The sequence below is a fragment of the Astatotilapia calliptera genome, chromosome 10 (assembly GCF_964374335.1).
Source record: "Astatotilapia calliptera chromosome 10, fAstCal68.1, whole genome shotgun sequence".
Lineage (NCBI taxonomy): Eukaryota > Metazoa > Chordata > Actinopteri > Cichliformes > Cichlidae > Astatotilapia > Astatotilapia calliptera.
In genome coordinates, this window is record NC_137431.1 from 5,406,931 (window position 1) to 5,425,212 (window position 18,282).

The window sequence follows — 18,282 nt, forward strand, 5'->3', positions numbered from 1 at the left end:
ATCTGGGGAAGTGGAGACACATGAGGAAACAGCTGACTAGAATGAACCAAATGACACCACAGTGGAAGTGAAACTAAGGCAATGGACGTCTTGATGCATGCTCAATCATCCAGGTAAGTAAATCTCCAAAAGTTGATTCTGTTCATCTGGACGTAGCATTTTGTGACACTCATCCAAGTGACTTCTTCAATCTCAACTGACTGCAGGTTAAGGCAATGAACATTGAACGCAAGACCCCTTCAAAGTAAAACAGGAACCCTAAATAAGACGCAGATGTGACATGAGCTAGACAACATGAACTATTCAGACAGGAGACATGACAGATAAGACTCACTAACCTCTAAGGGAGGAGAATTAACACAGGGATGAGACACAAAGGGAACCCGATACACTATGAAATATAACTGCAAACTAAGTATGACAGAATATAACTAGATAAACTGCAAAGAAACTAGAATACAGATGAATAGCAAAATATCATGAAACTCAGAAACACTGGGTCGCATAACCAAGGACCATGATAATCTGATCTCTATCTCTTAAATAGGACCTTTTGTGTTAAGTTGGGGTCGGCTTCATCCTCTGTGGCCCCTCTGCTTCGGGGTGTGCCACAGGGATTTATTCTTGGGTCGTTATTGTTTTCACTGTACCTTTTGCCTCTTGGCGCGATTTTCCGGAAACATAAAGTGCCGTTCCATCTATACGCAGATGACTGCCAGCTCTACTTACCTTTTAGTCATTCTGATAGTCTCCCAACTCGACCTCTGCTTGACTGCCTTACTGATGTCAAAGCATGGATGGCAAAAAACTTTTTAAATTTTAATGATGGGAAGACAGAAGCAATTTTATTTGGCCCAAATTGTTCTTCTCATACTCCAGATATTGATCTTGCAGCTTTGACTTCCCAACTAAAGAGTTCGATCACAAATCTCAGAGTTAAAATAGATTCTGCACTTACCTTTAATGACCATGTAAACGGGGTGGTAAAATCAGCATTTTATCACCTCAGACGTTTATCAAAGGTTAAGCCCTTTCTTTCCAAGCGTGACTTGGAAAGTGTTATTCATGCCTTTATTACCTCACATTTAGATTATTGTAATTCTCTTTTAATAGGGGTTGGGCAGGGCACTTTGTCACGCTTGCAATTAGTGCAAAATGCTGAGGCACAATTTTTAACTGGCAAAAGAAAATTTGATCACATCACTCCGATTTTGGCCTCTTTACACTGGCTTCCAATTGAATTCAGGATCTGTTTTAAAGTCCTTTTATTGGTTTTTAAATCTCTAAATGGTCTGGCACCTGTTTATTTGTCTGACTTGTTGAAGCCGTTGAAGACGTCCCCACTCGTTCCCTTCGGTCAACTGAGCAGTTGCTGCTTTCGGTCCAGTCACGGCTGAAACTTAGAGGAGACCGAGCGTTCTCTGTTGCAGTGCCAATGCTTTGGAATAACCTTCCTCTCCATATTAGACAGGCTACATCAGTGCCAGTTTTTAAGTCTTTATTAAAAAACTATTTTTATTTTCTGGCTTTTAACTCTGTGGGTAACTGATATTTTTTTATTTTATTTTATTGCTATGTCTGGTTTTATTACTATGTGCATATTAGTATTGTACAGCACTTTGGTCTACCAGGTGTGTTTTTAAAGTGCTATATAAATAAATAAATGATGATGATGATTATTCAAGACCTTGTATGCAAGGAAAAGGATTTTAAACTTGATTCTGGATTTAACAGGGAGCCAATGACAACAAGTCAATATCAGCTTGGGATTCTTGCTGCATCATCTTGGATAAACTGGAGAGTTTTCATGGAGCTTTTAGAGCAACCTGATCATAAATATTGAGTGTAGTAGAAGGGATGCTTCTCATTTTAGAGATATTGCACAAATGCGTAGGGCTTATCTGAAATCCAAGGTTGGCTTGAATCAGTTCTTCAGGCAACCACAAATAGCATCTAGCATCACACCTAGCATCAGCAGTAAAGCATCTGTAGCTTAGAACATTCAACACTTATAACACACTGTAAGGAACAACAAGATAAGTAAAACCACACACCAGATTCTGATAGCTCCCGATTGGCTTTTTTTCTTCAAATGTTTCTGAGCTAAATTGGCTAGTAAAATATATTATCTAAACTTAACGTTTAGCTAACAAAAACATGTGACTCACCGGGATTTTTCAACACAAATAACTCAACAGATGTTAATCTTTTTGTGGTCAGAGTTCAGGGCCTAATAAAAGAGTAGCTTATTAGCATTTATATGTAATACAATTTGGTCTCATTAACTGGTTTGCAGCACTGCATACTGAGATATTTTTCCATTGCGCTCTAACACACACTTGACCGCCATTAGACGGAAGATCACACAGGAAGAGACAGGTAATACTTCCTGCGCACAAGACGCAAGGTTGTAGTAACACAAGACTGCATCAAAGCGCCCCCTTGTACCAATAATAGGCTATAGCTTTAGATAATGAAAAGGGATTTTGTAGCCCTGTATTTCGCATGGGTTACACAAATATTCCGAAAGTTGCAAATCACATGATTAAATTGTTGGAAAAATCAATGTTTCGCCTTAAAGTGGAAGTGAACTACAGGCCCCAATTTCTGATGGCTCCAGGATAATGTAGCATGAAATGTTATTTGGATTTCAAGTGTTTATCAGGAAAGAGCTCCAAATAAAATGAAGGAGAAAAAAAAACTCCATATAGCTAAGTAATAAAATCAGTAACTCCCAGTATTGATTTCCCTCTGCAACTAAATCCCAAATAATGAAGGGTAGCAGTCTCAGTAAGCACCATGTTTGTGTCGCTGTTTGCCTAAATGCAGGTTCAGGATTTTTAAGTCATTGACTTACTTTTGACAGGATTATTCATCCAGAATTGCTGTGCGTTGCTGACCTACAGCAGACAAGAGCTTCTGGACATTTGGACTCATAACTCCAACAGTTTTATCACTGATCTCCGACTCATCCCAGAGATCTCCAGAACACCGGAGGCTGCCCACTCTCCCCAGCTGGGTGGAAGTGCACACAGACGGCGCCGAGAATGTAAACAAAGGCGAGGTAGGTGCGGAGGGCTACGGGCTAAGCTAAAGCTAACAGCACAACGGCTGCCTTTACCCAGCATTTTCCTCGCCAGTGTCCGTTCTCTGGTAAACAAAATGGATGAGATACGGCTCTCCATCACTAACAACAGACGGATTATGGACTTAAATGTCATGTTTTTCACTGAAACATGGTTGAACAACAGCTGCCCGGATATTGCTATTGAGTTAGCAGGACACCACACACACCGAGCCGACAGGCTAGCAGATGACTCCGGCAAGACCAGAGGTGGAGGTTTGTGCATTTATATTAAAAATGCTTGGTGCATGAACTCCACTACTACTGAGAGTCACTGCTCACCTAATGCGGAGTTTTTAATGGTCAAATGCAGACCTTATTATCTCCCCAGAGAACTCACTTCTTTCATACTCACTGCAGTGTATATCCCCCCTGATGCTAGGTTGGCCATGAAAGAACTTTATGCAGCCATTAACAAACACCTGACTAAACACCTCGAGGCGCCTTTTAGTGTTGCTGACGACTTCAATCACACCAACTTAAAGACAGTCCCCAGATTCCACCAACATGTCTCCTGCCACACCAGAGGGAACAAGACTTTAGACCATGTTTATTCCAATCTGGCTGGAGCCTAGAAAGCAACACCCCTCCCCCACATTCGACAATCGGACCTTCTCTCCCTGTTCCATACACCTCGGTACCTCACCACTCATCCAGCGTGTGAAACCTGCTGTGAGGACAATTAAAATGTGGCCAGAGGGGACAGATGCAGTGCTCCAGGACAGATTCAAAAACACAGACTGGAATACGTTCACCCACACAGACTTGGACCAGTACGCCTCATCTGTACTGGATTACATCTCCAAAACTACAGACAGTGTCACCGCCCAGGAACGGATCACCATGTACCCCAACCAGAAGCCTTGGATAAACCAGAATCTTCAACTCCTCCTGAAGGTTTGCAACACCACCTTCAGGTCAGGAGATGCACAGGCCTACAATACAGCCAGGGCTAAGCTAAAGAGGGGTATCAAAAAAGCCAAATACCATTACAAAAAGAAGGTAGAAGAATACTTCTCCAACTCCAACCCCCGACGCATGTGGCAAAGACTCCAGACCATTACAGACTACAGGATGTCTCCTTGCTCAACAGCTTTGATGCTTGTTTTGAGCAAGGGAGTCCAACAACTGCAACCAAAGCAGATGTGACTCCGGACCACCAACCACTGACTCTCTCCTCCACCGATTTAGGAGCGGTGCTGAGCAGGATTAATGTCCACAAGGCTGCATGTCCCGATGGCATCCCCGGCGTGTTCTCAGAGCGTGTTCTGGGGAGCTTGCAGAAGTGCTGATAGACATATTCAACCTGTCATTGGCCCACGCTGTGGTACTGGCCTGCTCCAAATCCACCTCCATTGTCCAATGTAGCTTGCCATCGCCAGTGTGTGAATGTGTGTGTGAATGAGTGAATGACTGAATGTAGTGTGAAGCGCTTTGGGGTCCTTAGGGACTAGAAAAGCGCTATACAAATGCAGGCATACTATCAGAACAGGAGCACAGTTGATGCAGTCTCCATTGCGCTGCACTCTGTCCTCTCACAATAACAACACCTACACCAGAATGCTGTTTATAGACTTCAGTTCAGTGTTCAATACAATCCTCCCCTCACAACTCACCAGGAAGCTGACAGACCTAGGCATCAGTTCCCTCATGTGTAAATGGTTACTGGACTTCCTGACCAACTGGCCCCAACATGTCCGGCTGGACATATGGGAAGGGCTGCAGGACAAGATAGTTGCTCTCTATCTGGATCATTCCTTACCCCATACCCTCCCCCGTTGCATATCATGTTGCATATCAAACCAGGACAAACAGATTCAGGGATAGCTTCTTTCCCAGAGCTATCACCGTAGTAAATAAGCACAACAATTGAACCTATTCCATACCGTCACTGTCATTATATTATGCTGCTATTCATACTGTCATTATATTAATGCTGCTATCCTGTATATATTGTACATACTATTGTTTGAGTACTTACGATTGTTCTTTTTTGTACTTTTTATATTTTACATTTATATTTATTATTGAAACTTGCACCAAGGGAGTGGCACTCCAATTTCGTTGTAGTCTGTACAATGACAATAAAGGCTATTCTATTCTATTCTATTCTATTCTATTCTATGTTCTTTTATTCATGTGCTTTTTTGTGCTGAGGTGTTTTCTTTTAGTGTCCTCAAACTGGTCTCCCAGTAGGAGCCCAGCTTGAGTAGAGTTCTTTTTTTTCTCTTCTTGTCCCTGAAGCGCATACGTTCACATTTCTTTTTGGTGCAGCCATATCTGCAGTCCACTGTCCTCTTTACAGTTTTAGCATATTCAGCTCTAGGTAGTTCTGACTGCCACACTTAACTGACTGCCAGCTATTCTGTATGCAGACTCATCACCATCTTTGATGAATCCAGTGACCCTAATATCATCTTCACAATTTGGTCTTTTGAGTGCAGTGAATAGAGGTGTCGTTTCAGTTCTCTTTTAGCATATCTGCCATCTTTGGCTCTTATGTGTTCCTTATGATTTGGCACTATATAGCTGAACTGAATCAAACTGAATTGAATAATGCAGGGCTCGCAAAATCGCTAGCCCGTCGGGCTATCATGGGCAGGGCTGAGATAGATTTTGGTAGTCTGACCGGAGAAATCGCTAGCCCCAACGTCCTGGGGCTAGCGATTTTGCGAGCCCTGCAATGACACACTTGCTTTGACTAATGGAGCCTTTAGTCACTATAATTGCTAATTAAGCAGATTGGAACATCTACAATTTTTTTTAATAACTTGCTGTTTCTACACATATTTTAATGCTTTCTTTGAGCTGGAATCTGAATTTTTATGATCACATTTAGGCACATTCCCCAAATATGTTGTGCTCTGTTATTCCTTTCCCACTCCAAGCTGTTTCCAGTGAGACCAATGTATAAAGCGATACAAAGAGTAGAGCTAGAGATACTTGTGCTCCACATTCCGTTTCTGAAATTACTAGCAATGGTTGTGAACTCGTAGTCTAGGGCTACATCCTGCAAATCCTCTCTGCAAGTGACATCCGATTTCTTCCTGGGGCATTGAAAGCCACTTTAACCAAACCTGCTGAACTGTAAAGGAATTTAAATGAATGTATGACTCAAGCCTGCTTCAATTCTCTCCACCTCCCTTTTTTGTTGTTGGTTTTTTGCAGTGTGCGTATTAATATTCATAAGAAGAAACCATTTTCAATCACTATCAGGGAGTTCTTCTCCAACTGAAAAATTTTATATATGTAATGCCTGGAGTCAACAATGACACAGATTGAGTATTTTGGTCACAGAGCTGCAGCTGATTCTATTTCAGAATGACTTCCATTCCTTAAAAATCTATATAAATGGTATCTCACATGAGGAACCCATTTCTGTAGTGGAAATAAGTGGCTCACAATATAGGTTTTTTAATACAATAGCATTCAAGCTGTCAAACTGAGTTCTGTGTGAATTCAATATGTCCTTGGTGCCAAAAGAAACATAAAACTTATCCAATCCCAGCTATTAAAAGACAGCAAAAGACAACAGAGTTATTCCCTACATAAATGTTGTGATTTAGCACTCTATCAATGAAACTGAATTGAATTGAACAAGTCATTCCCAATGGAGTTTGCATTTATTCCCTGCATCATTAAAGATATAGGATCTTATTTCTCTCTTCATTAGAGCAATTTGAGTTTTAATTTTTACTGATGCAACTGCAAATGGAATTCTGCTCAAGCAAAATCGAATCTGTGTACGTCTAGTGACGTGAAAGTGCCATAGCTATGTTGTATATCAATGATTTTGTAGATTTAGTAGTGCAGATGTGACAGCTGTTATTTCACACTGTTAATGTTCAGGGAATTCATTAGTCAGCTGTGCACTCACTATTGCTGACCTAATACGCATGAAGAGCTGAGGTAGAAAGTAAAGCATCAAAGCAGGTTTAGCACACTGTCAAAAGCAGCAGGCAGGTAAAACAGGGTAAGAGTGATGCATATGGAGAGGCAGCCTGAGGAGAGCAAAAGGCTTTTGAAAGAGTCTAACATTACTTTCTGCCTGGCACACTTGGAGGCAGGTTTGGAAAGCACAGTTCATTTCAAACTTGTATGCTGAGAAGGGTTTTTCTTTCAGTTACTTATTTTTTTTTACTCCCCTCAGTAAAGGTGCTAAGCTGTTATTGCCTATTTAAATATGACTTGATTCACAACTGATCTTTCAGTGTGCTTTATTTGCCTGCAACATTCTGTAACACTGTATATTTAACCCCTACATAATATAAAATGAGCTAAGATCTTCTCTAAGTAAAATATTTACTTTTTAAAAAAAGAACAAAATACAGTAATTCAGCATTAAAACAATAAAGGTTTTTTTTTAGTTTTTTTTTTTTTTTTTTAGCTATTTCTAGTTTTTTGAGGCTTTTTCATTTCAGGTGTGTAATATGTGTATAGGCTGGATACTCTTCCTGCATCACAGCTTTGGATCTTGAATCCTGGCTCTCCACAAGTGGATTAACTCATCTCACTCAGAAAAAATGTCAGAAATAATAATAATAATAATAATAATAATAATAATAATAATAATAATAATAATAATAATAATAATAATAATAATAATAATAATAAAAATTAAAAACATAAACATACCTCATAATATATTTTCACAACAGCAACAATAATCCAGGTCTTACTAAAGTGTGAGAATGCATCTCATTGCTATATCACGGATTATACAAAATGTGGTTTTCGATGCTACTTATCCAAAATCTGTTTCTCTTTCCAGGAGACCAGAAAATAAAGCTAATTTTCTACACTTAAAGATAATCATCTATAATACACTTAAGCAAACAGCAAGCATCCACAACCTCCATGTTGTTTGGACGCTTTCTCTATGGTGTCTCAAGTTCACAAGCACTATAGTTGTTCAATCAAAAACACTGAGTAAAAGACACATTGGAGCCTGAATATTAAATGGCATTGTCAGTGAGCTGCATTGGGATCATTTGAAGTGATTTGATCCAGCCCTGAATATAAGCTTTATCAAAAAGGACAGTTTTAAGCCTGATCTTAAAAGTAGAGAGGCTGTCTGTCAACCAAGTCCAAACTGGGAGCTGGTTCGTTCTACAGAAAAGGCTCCGCCTCCTCTTCTTCTTTAGGGATCACAAATAAGTCAGTGAATGAAGAACTTTGTTTGGTGAATATGGTACTGTGAGGTTTTTAAGATATGACAGGGCTGACTGTTCAAGACTTTGTATGTGAGGAGGATTTTAAAATTAATTCTGGATTTGTCTCAGCTAGCTGTAAAGCTAGCTACAATGCTGAATAAAAACCTGGGGTTATTTTTGTTATGAATATTAAGATATCATAGCTTTATGGAGAGCTTATATAGAGCAACAAACAATTTTTTAAAGTCATATAAAGTTCTTTTAAATTAGTGAATCACTATTTTCTTTCTCTAGTTAATTGATTATTTGGTTATTTGATTCAAGGATTACATAGGTCAGTTACACAAGGAAGTCAAAACACCTGTGATTTATAGCTGTTTTTCAGAGGAGAAAAAAAATCAACGTTTAGTTTCTATGCATTATGTCAGGACAAGGTCCAAAGCGTGATTAAAGCAGTTGGTGGGCTCATTTATATTTTGAGAGAAGCCAGATGAGTCTGATAATATATTAAATGCAATGTTGAGGGTGTTGTTTTCAGTGGTTTAATTAAAGTTAAGCGCATCCACTATAATAGAGCAGGCTGACAAAAGTCAAGTCATCACTTGACCCAGCTGTCTTAGCTAATTATAGGCAAACCTTAAACTTTTCTTTTATTTAAAAAATTCTTGGAACTGATCATCTGCAAAGGAATGGTTTATTGTATGCGTTTCAGACTGCATTATAGGACAGAAACAACATTAGTGAGCATTACAAATGATCTTCTCATGGCCTCTGACAGTGGACTCATCACTGTGCTTGCCCTCCTGACCTCAGTGAAGAGTTCAGTACTCTTAACCATAATATTTTATCACAGCAATTAGAGCACTGTGTAGGTATTAAAGGTATTGTGCTGCAGTTTGAAACATGTTTTTTTGTTTGAATCATATCTAATAGATTCCAATTTGTTCATGTAAGTGGGGAGTCTTCTTTACACACTACTGGTCTACTACTACTACTACTGCAATTCATTATTATCAAGATGATTTAAAAACTCACTGAAAAGCCGTCACTATATCCAAAATAAGGCACAAGAAACATGTTTCTCCCATATTGGCTTCTAATTGTCCCTTTCCTATTTAATCCACAATTGAATTTAAAATCCTTCTCATCACATACAAGATCTTATCTTAAAGACCTCATGGCAGTGGCGTGTCTAGAAAATTTTTGTTGGGGGGGCCAGGTAGGGGCACAGATTTGGAGAAGGGTGGCAGATGTAATTGGCAGATAATTATTAAAAAAATGTCTACCAACCGTTAACCATAATTCAATAATCCTATAAACCTAATAACCGAATGCGCTTTTAACTCTTATTAGAATGAGATTTTAACCACTATGGTGCAAAGTTTTTAGATACTGCGTTGATAAAGTACAAGAGATACAATCAGTGCTTTGTCAGTGTTTACTCAGCATTCAAGGAGAGCAATATTTGCATAGTATTTTTACTGACATATAGTGCACATATGTTTTGGGCAAAAACATTTTTGAATATTAAAATACGAACATTTGTAACAAACAATTGACAAATTAGCCAATGCCAATGTAAAACTTTATCTGCCTATTAAAAAAAGAAGATAATCTTCTCACAAACTGGTGTTTGAGTTTGAAACAGGAAAAAAGTGGGGAAACAACTGAAAAGACTAACATTTGAATAAAACCTGCAAGCAAGTAAATACTTTATATGCTGCCTTATGGTAAACTTTGGTAATATTGATAAAGAACAACACTGGCTGATGATGAAATCCAGTCAGCTGGCATGGTGACACTGCCAGTATTAACCTGCAGGGCTGGACTGGGACAGAAAATCGGGCATTTTGACTAGAGACCGGCCCACCAGGTATTAAAGCCATAAAGCCTTTGAATGAAAACAAATGCTGTTGTGACAGTGATGTACAGTCTTGTTGGTATATGTATGATTTCTATACATTTTACGTCAGATAAAAACTTTGGTTGTAAGATTTAGATAATTATTTAATAAAAGCGAGATATTTTAAATGAGAATAAGAAAGAAAAGTATTTCTTTGTGCCCCCCTCTCCCTGTTAATGCCCTACCTGGCCCCCTGGCAAAACTTTGCTAGATCCACCCCTGCACAATTACAGCTGTCAGCTACATAAAAAAGGATCCTGGTGTTATTTGTCTCTCAGAAACAGTTCATAACTTCCCTTCAACTCATTCATGTCACCTAAAAGGTAAACCTGTTTCTCCATCACCTGTTCAGCTCTGATGATTCAGTAAGGACATCTCCTGGTTTCATCTTCATGTTTCCCTCTCACCACATATCCAAACCGATATCATGACCAGCAGCTTTACAGCTGTGGCTCCAGCAAACATCAGCTGATACTAGAAATTAATATTAAATAAATTCTAACAACAGCTTATCAAGCTTAAACATGCTGCTGTTGTTTGGCGCGACATCCGCTGGTTTCCTCTTTCTGGCGCAAAGTGGGCGATAAATAAACAAGAGAGAAAAGCCGATCAGCTGATCACTGATCAGTTTCATGATTGAAGTAGCAACAGGAGAGAGAGGAGGAGAGAATGAGAGAAGAAGAGGCAGCTGTGCAGCGTAAAGACAGAATAACTCCCGCTTTGTGTCTTTTTTTCATTATAGCGAAAGTCCGGGACAAACTGTGTTCCTTCTCAGCTCAATACGAAACGCGTAATATTTTCTCTGAATGAGGGAGACAGACACTATCTCTACTTTTAAGATTAGGTTTAAAACTTTCCTTTTGCTTTTTTGAGAAAGCATATAGTTAGGGCTGGATCAGGTGACCCTGAATCCTGCCTTAGTTATGCTGCAATAGGTGTAGACTGCTGAGGGCTTCCCATGATGGACTGAGTAAGTGGGAAAAAAAGTAGGTAAAGAAGAAATACTATGTGGGCATAAACAACTCTGCATTTAATTATTAGCTATTAACCTCTGGCTCTTTGCTGCGGCATGTCTTTCTCCTGTCAGCCTCACCCCCCCAGGCAGCCACGTCAAATGTTCTGGCTGAGGTTTCTGTCTGTCTTAGTATGAGAATATTTTTTTAGATAAAAATACTACAGAATTACTGTATTTTTTCACTAGAATCCATCATGCATAAGGATAAGTAGTATCATTACTTATGATAATATAACTTTTAATTATTTTGATTATTTTTTTGTGTAAAAGTACACATTAAGTGTATGAGTATACTTCCACAACTTCACACTACAATTAAAGACTGCGAGTTATTTTCTGAATTCAAAAGAAAAAAAAAACATTGTCAAATTTATGGCTTAATTTGACTATCAGCTTTCAGGAAATATTCACACTGACAAGCGCACTTGTCTGTCTTCATAATTACAAGGAAAATCAAGAGTCCATCAGCAATCAGCACTGATTGCTGTACAGAGTTATTGCCCCTCCTTGATGCAGCAGAGAAATTTACATTTTTGAGTGCACATAGATTGCTGGATTGCTTTATTTTACTTAGGCTGAAATCATCAGTGTCTAGCAGAAACAGCTGTGTTAGTGCAGGTGAGAAGATTTAGTCTTGCTTGTGGCAAATAATTTGTGTGGTTTATTTTAGTGCAAACTTAAAATCACTGTCAAGTGCATTACGTATATTAATTACAAGAAGAACAGTGCATGACTTACAAATTGTCCAACTTGTAACTTCAAATTGCTCTACCTCCTGAGATCAATTTGGTCTACCTCCTGCTCAGCATGTCAAATAACCTTGGGTTGCTCTTTGAAGCATCCATCAAAATGGGAATGTGTGTGAATTTGAGATAGAAAGCACTTAAGCATAGAAAAAAGACCATGTATGAATGAGTGTGAATGGGTGAATAAGGGATGTTGTAAAAAGCGATTTGAGTGCTCAGGTAGAGTAGAAAAGTGCTCCAAAGAAGTGAGAAAAAAGGTATATTTCAGTTTAACTTTTTCTGTGATTTCCTGTCTCTTTGGAGCTAAAAGAGACCACCCAAACACATTAGAAATATCATTAGAATGACCAGAGTGTCTTCTACTGAGCACATCTAAGTAGGGTAACTCAAATAAGTCAAAAGATATAGACTAAAGTATGGGGTATGGAGAAAAGTAAGGCTACTCACAATAATTTCTGTTGTGAACTCCAGTAGATTTTGTCAAGTCTGTGCCAGCAGACGATGAGGAGTGGAGAGAAAGAGACTGAACTGAACCAAAGGGGAAAGGGGAAAAAAAAGGCATCCACAACAAGAGAAAACAGTTCTGGGGGTACGGGGGAAAACAAAACAGATCTTGAGGCCAGGAAAACTGTCCAAAAACTAAGAAGATCTGGGAGGCTGACCGCAGGTCCAGTAGTGATGAACGAGATGTAGCAGCTCTGGGGGCTGGCTGCGGAACCAGCAGCAACGCCAAAACAGTTTTGAGGGCCAACAATGATGGCGAAGATCCTCAGCCAACACATTAAGAGGATGAAGACAGCTACAAAGAAGGGAACCTTCAGGACCCAGGCAGGGCATGCAGGATGTGGCTTGGTAGATGAAATAAGAGACACACACTAAGACGTGACTTGACACTGTGAGATGAAGACATGGCTATAGACTTGTAGTCAAGACCGCCTAAACCAAGACCAAGACAATACCAAGACCAAGACCAAGACAGACCGAGTCAAGACCAAGACAAAGTCGAGCCGAGATTGAGACTGAGACAAAAAAGTCTTTAAACTGCAGCCAGATGCTGCTTCGTTTGCGGGTGTCAGGCATATTTATGTGTTTTTGCGATGCACTCGTACAGCCCTCCTCACCGCTGTCTAGTGTCTCACTCACTTACTGAGAGGACAGACGCACACTCCACTTGACTGTCACGTCTCTCACCCTCTCTGTTTTTCACATAATGATATTATCCTATATCTTCGCATGTGATTGCCCACAATATGGAGGGATTGGAGCACAGCTGAGCCACTGTGTAAGAGCCGAGCAGTGAAAGGAAATTAAGTGAGGAGCGGCTCTCGCTCAATGGGAGTCAACTCTGATTCACTACAACGCACTCTCTAAGCACGGCTCTTAGAGCTGATGCTTTTGCGCATGACACATTATCGAATGTTATGTTGTGTGTTATGGATACTATTGACTCCAAATCTCCCGACCATTATGTCGATCTGAGACAGAAAGACCGAGACAGCGAGACCAAGACAAGACCGAGGGATCCGAGACCAAGACAAGACCAAAGTCTGTCGAGACCAAGACAAGATCAAGACCACGTATAAGTGGTCTCGAGACAACCAACTCTACATGACTGACTGGAGAGGCAGAGGGAAGATGGATCACCTAAACAAGAGTAGCTAAATGAGAAACCTGGGACAGAGGGAAGGCACGGAGACAGAAACCTAAAGTCTAGAAACTGTCATGTAATTAATATATCCTTAGTATCCTTATTTTCCTGTTATATTGTTTTATGTACTTTAATAATGAAGGTTTGTAGAGCAAGGCCACTTTTGACTCATAAACTAAGTGCTTAGCCAGACTGAAAACAGGAAGTGAAGAGCTGTACAGTATATTAATAAATACAGGAAGCCAGACAGAAAAGAGGAACTTTGCCAAATAAGCAATGGTTGTATTGAAACTGTGACATGTAAAGTACCAAAATAATACCTATATGAGACACAGTTTATGATTCTAATGTTAGAGATCCTGCAACTGGCGTTTTGGGCTGTGAAGGGGTTTCTCTCTTCTGGAAGATGATTGAATAAAAAGAAGTCCAAAGTTTTATGCCCTGGAGGTCAAGAGTTGTGTGTAGAGAAGAACATGACTTAGAAAAGGGCATTTATGGTCATATTTTGTCTAATTTGGGGAGAATTGTCTCATATGTGTTTATTATTCTCTTCTCTTTAAAATTACATACGCAGTTACTGGGTGTTGTCTACTTCCTCTTTCTGATTCTGAACAGCATGTTTGATAAAATATTCTTATGAAGGCGTATTTTGAGTGATTCTAAGTGTGTGAATGTTGTGAGTACTGGATTTGAGTGATTCTGTGTGATTCGTACCAAATAATAAATAAGTAATAATAACACTGCGTGGGTTCATAGCAGAGTGCGGGAAAAAGAGGAAGTCTGAGAGAAGAGAGTGTGTGTATGTGTGTCAAACAGGATGTGAACCACCAAGTCTGAATATAGCTTGTGAGCTGGTGAGAGACATTGCAACATGAAAACAGAGGAATTAGAGACTGAATGTCTTAAAAAAGTAATAAAATGATATTAATTACATGTTTTAGTGTGTCAATACAGGTGGACTCTTCTCAACCTAAAAACATGAGTACAGCGGCAAAAGGATAAATTAACTGAATTGGGATGAGAAACAGGCCAGCCTTTGGCTTAACATTTTACAGCTTGACCTCTCATTCTGTCCTTATCCTGAGAAGAAGCTTAAAGGACAGTCAATCTCCTGATGAACCCAGAAGACAGACAGAACACCGTGGACTTGAAGAGTTAACAGCAGGCAAAAGACGGTGCAACTGACCTGTAGGTTTAGGTTTAGGATTGTCCACCACATCACAAGAAAAGAAAAAGAGAGTAAGATAAATACAGACTGACAATTACGTGAATAAATAGAAAACACACATACACAAATTGTTACATGTGAAATTATTTTTGGAAAGAATCAGAAGTGAGATAGTTTGAATCCACAGCTCAGTGCAAAGAGGCATGAATTAAACCTGATTATAAAATACACATGCAATGAAGAAGCAGCTTACACTCAATTAATATGACCACATAACATAAATGCAATGAAGAACACGCTTACACTTAGGAATGTGAATACATGACATAAATTAGTGTTTCTGGCCGGAAAGAGAGAAGCGGGTCGTTTAAGTTTGTCACTTTTAGGTGCAAAGCTGACCTGGATCAATTTTCCACATGCAGCAGTCGGAAGAAAGTTATAGGTTAACATCACTGGAAACGTTCAGGCCAAGTTTCTGGTTGAATTGTTCACAGCGCCATGTGTTACTAAACCTCACCAGTGAGCTCTCACTTCTGCCTGAAGACAAGTAATGCAGTTCCAAAGAGCAATAACATGGATGAGGAAAAGAAATCTAAACTCAAAAGGTCTTTGCCCGAAAATCAAACTTGCAGCGTAACATCTCACAGTCCATGTCCACACTGGGGGCGCTGCCTGAGAAGGATTCATCTCTGAGTGGCAGCCGCTGATCTGGTCTCAATGTCAACTCTCCTGATGTTAAGAAGAAATTCAAATTGGGACACAAACGAACCGGGGGCTCTGACAGCAAGGTGTCTTTGGGTCCTTTCTCCCTGATGGGCCGCTCCAAGCAGAGCAACAGTGACCTGAACAACCTGTGCATTAACCCTTTAAGACCTACCATAGAACCAAGTCCGCCAGAGCTTATATTTATATTTTTACATGCTGTAGTGCCATTTTTGGGAGCATTTCAAGTTGCTATACATCAATACAACCATTATAGCCCAAATTTTAATAGTATGTATGCATTAAGTGCATAGAAATTACATAAATTGCAAGAAAGTGCAATAAACTACAAAAAAAATTGAAAATCGTGTTTGTTTTTTTTAACATATATTTCTAGTTAGAGAAATTTAAGAGGCTTATCCCTCAAAACTGTAAATACAAAAAAATTCCACAAAATAGTTTCCTATCACAGGAAATTTATTTTGAGTGTCTTCATAGTTTTATTTTTGAAATACACCAATTTTTATATAGTGCAAGAAAAACGAAAATAAATATTATAATGCAAATTTGAAAAAAGCAGCATATGCATCAAAATAAACTATTTCCAGCAGTGCAATTTTAGTTCTAAGCATCCCAGAAACGACACAGAAAGTCATAAAGTCAAATATAATGCCCTGATGGTAAAAAACTAAATTTCCGTGAAAATGACGTCACTTCCGGCTTCGGGCAGGTAATGGCGGACATGCGATAGTTCACGCTGACGTCTATTCTAACGTAGGAAGTGTTACAAACAGCTGATCGGATCAGCAAAGCGTGTTTCTGGAATATAATGTTTTTGTTGCTGCAAGTGCTTTTTATGCAGTTTTTGCAAAGCTATATGTGGAAGGAAACCGTGACCTAGGACAAGCTGATGGCATAAGATGTAAGTACAACTCCTCCGGTTTCATATGCAAAAAAAATTATTGCGCTAGTTTACGTGGTTGCAGTTCTACAGGGATTTAAAACTATTTGCGCAAAACGGAGCGTGCCTGCTCTGACCGGTTTTAAAGGGTTAACGGCAGCCATGTGTACACAGAGGAGACCAAACCCAAGAGTGGATTCTGTCTCGGAAAGAGAACTGCCCGGTACTGGACTGTTGAAGTGAGAGAGGACAACGGAGTGGGAGCAGTAGGTGAGAACACAGAGGAATGCTGTTATTTAATGTGGGAAATCAAAATTTGGGTTAGCAAACCTGGGAAAGAAAACTGACTGTTTAAGTGGAAAAATTGTGAAGGAGTCTGAAACGCTGCAAAAAGAAACATATACAAAATCACACACACAAACAGAAAATGCATTAACCTTAGAAATACAAGAGAGGTCATGTAGATTAGACAGTATCTTGAGCATGTGAGTCTGTTTATCATCTTGTCCAAGTCGCTTAGTGTGTAGTAGTTTTTAGAATAGCGAATTTGATGTGCTCTTGTACAGATTGATCAAAACAAGTGATTACTGTAGAAAGAAATAAAATAATTCAATAAGGTGGTAATGTTTAAACATGCATTTCTCTTGTCACGGCAACTTCTTGAGAGATGACTCAGTATGCAAATTAGTTGAATGACTGGGGACTGGAAAAGAAAAAAGAGTAACTTAGGTTTCCTATCTAATTGTATGCGTGAAGCTTGCACTGGAAGAGACACGGTGACTGTGTGGCTTTTAACAAGATTTTCTGTGTATTGAGCAGGTGAAATTATGTCAGTTGACCTCAGAGTCTCAGGATGCTGAAGAACCTGAGGCCACTGAAATATGATGTGGGGAAAATGAACAGAGGGAGTGATTTAAGTCTGATTTCAGACTATGTAAGTATTAGTTAAGCCAAAAGTAGGGCAAAACTTTTGTGGCCCTGAAGCTCTCCCCCCGAAAGTTCTATTCCCAACAACATATGGATAGATTAATAAGCAAAATTTTCTGTGTTTAAGACTTTTGAGGTTGTTGTTTTTGTGATGGGTTGATTCGGTCGGTTAGGTTTGGGTGGTCTTCTCATTTTAATAGAGGGAGTTTTATTAAACATGGACATGTCTAAGGTGGCCCATTATTTTTGTAACAGTGCACTTAGAAAACCTGTCAGGTTTGTTTTGTGTTTTGATGAGCTAATAATCAGCTCTCTTTTTCTCATTTTTGTTCTAAGCAGGCCTGAAAGATTGAATTAATAGCGCTGTAAAAATTTCCAGGAGAACAAATATAAGGTGACCTTTTCCAGATTACAACTGGCTGAGGAGAAGGCTACGTGTGGGAACCTGATCAGGTTGTAAGTCCCTGTCTAAAAGGATTGCAGTCAATCCAGTCCAAGAGCATAAAGAACTCTTTTCCTAAAAAACAAAAAACAAAATAAAATAAAACAAATGAATGAGCTCATGTTGCGCGGGAGTCTCCACTATCAGCAATATCTCGTGTGAATGCGTGTGAGTGAATGTGTGTGACTGGACCAAGGTTAGGATGAATGAATGTGGACAACATTACCATGCCAGCAAGAGAAAGGGGATGCTTTGCTTTGTTTTGCTTTTGCCATAAGCAGGAGGAGTGGAAGACTTAATTCTGGGGATGCTGGTTTTGGGTTGCAGATGTTTCCTTTGAGAAAATTTCTGTTTTATTGACTGGGGTTAGATTATGGTATTACATTATACTGTTGGGAAAATGCCAAATGCTAAAGGGGAAACATTTTTTGATATTACTCATGTTACCATTAACCAAAGAAACACATGACTGATAACTGTTCTGTTTTAAGTTTTCTTTCTTATAACACAGATTAGATCATAAGTGGGGAAAACTGAGTATGAAATGTGAAGT

The 18,282-nt window shown here is 39.3% G+C and overlaps 1 protein-coding gene across 1 annotated transcript in view; it reads left to right on the top strand.

Annotated features, from left to right (window-relative positions):
- Nucleotides 1-18,282, top strand: part of opcml (opioid binding protein/cell adhesion molecule-like) — a 445,347-nt gene that overhangs the window by 40,379 nt on the left and 386,686 nt on the right. The window lies entirely within an intron of this gene.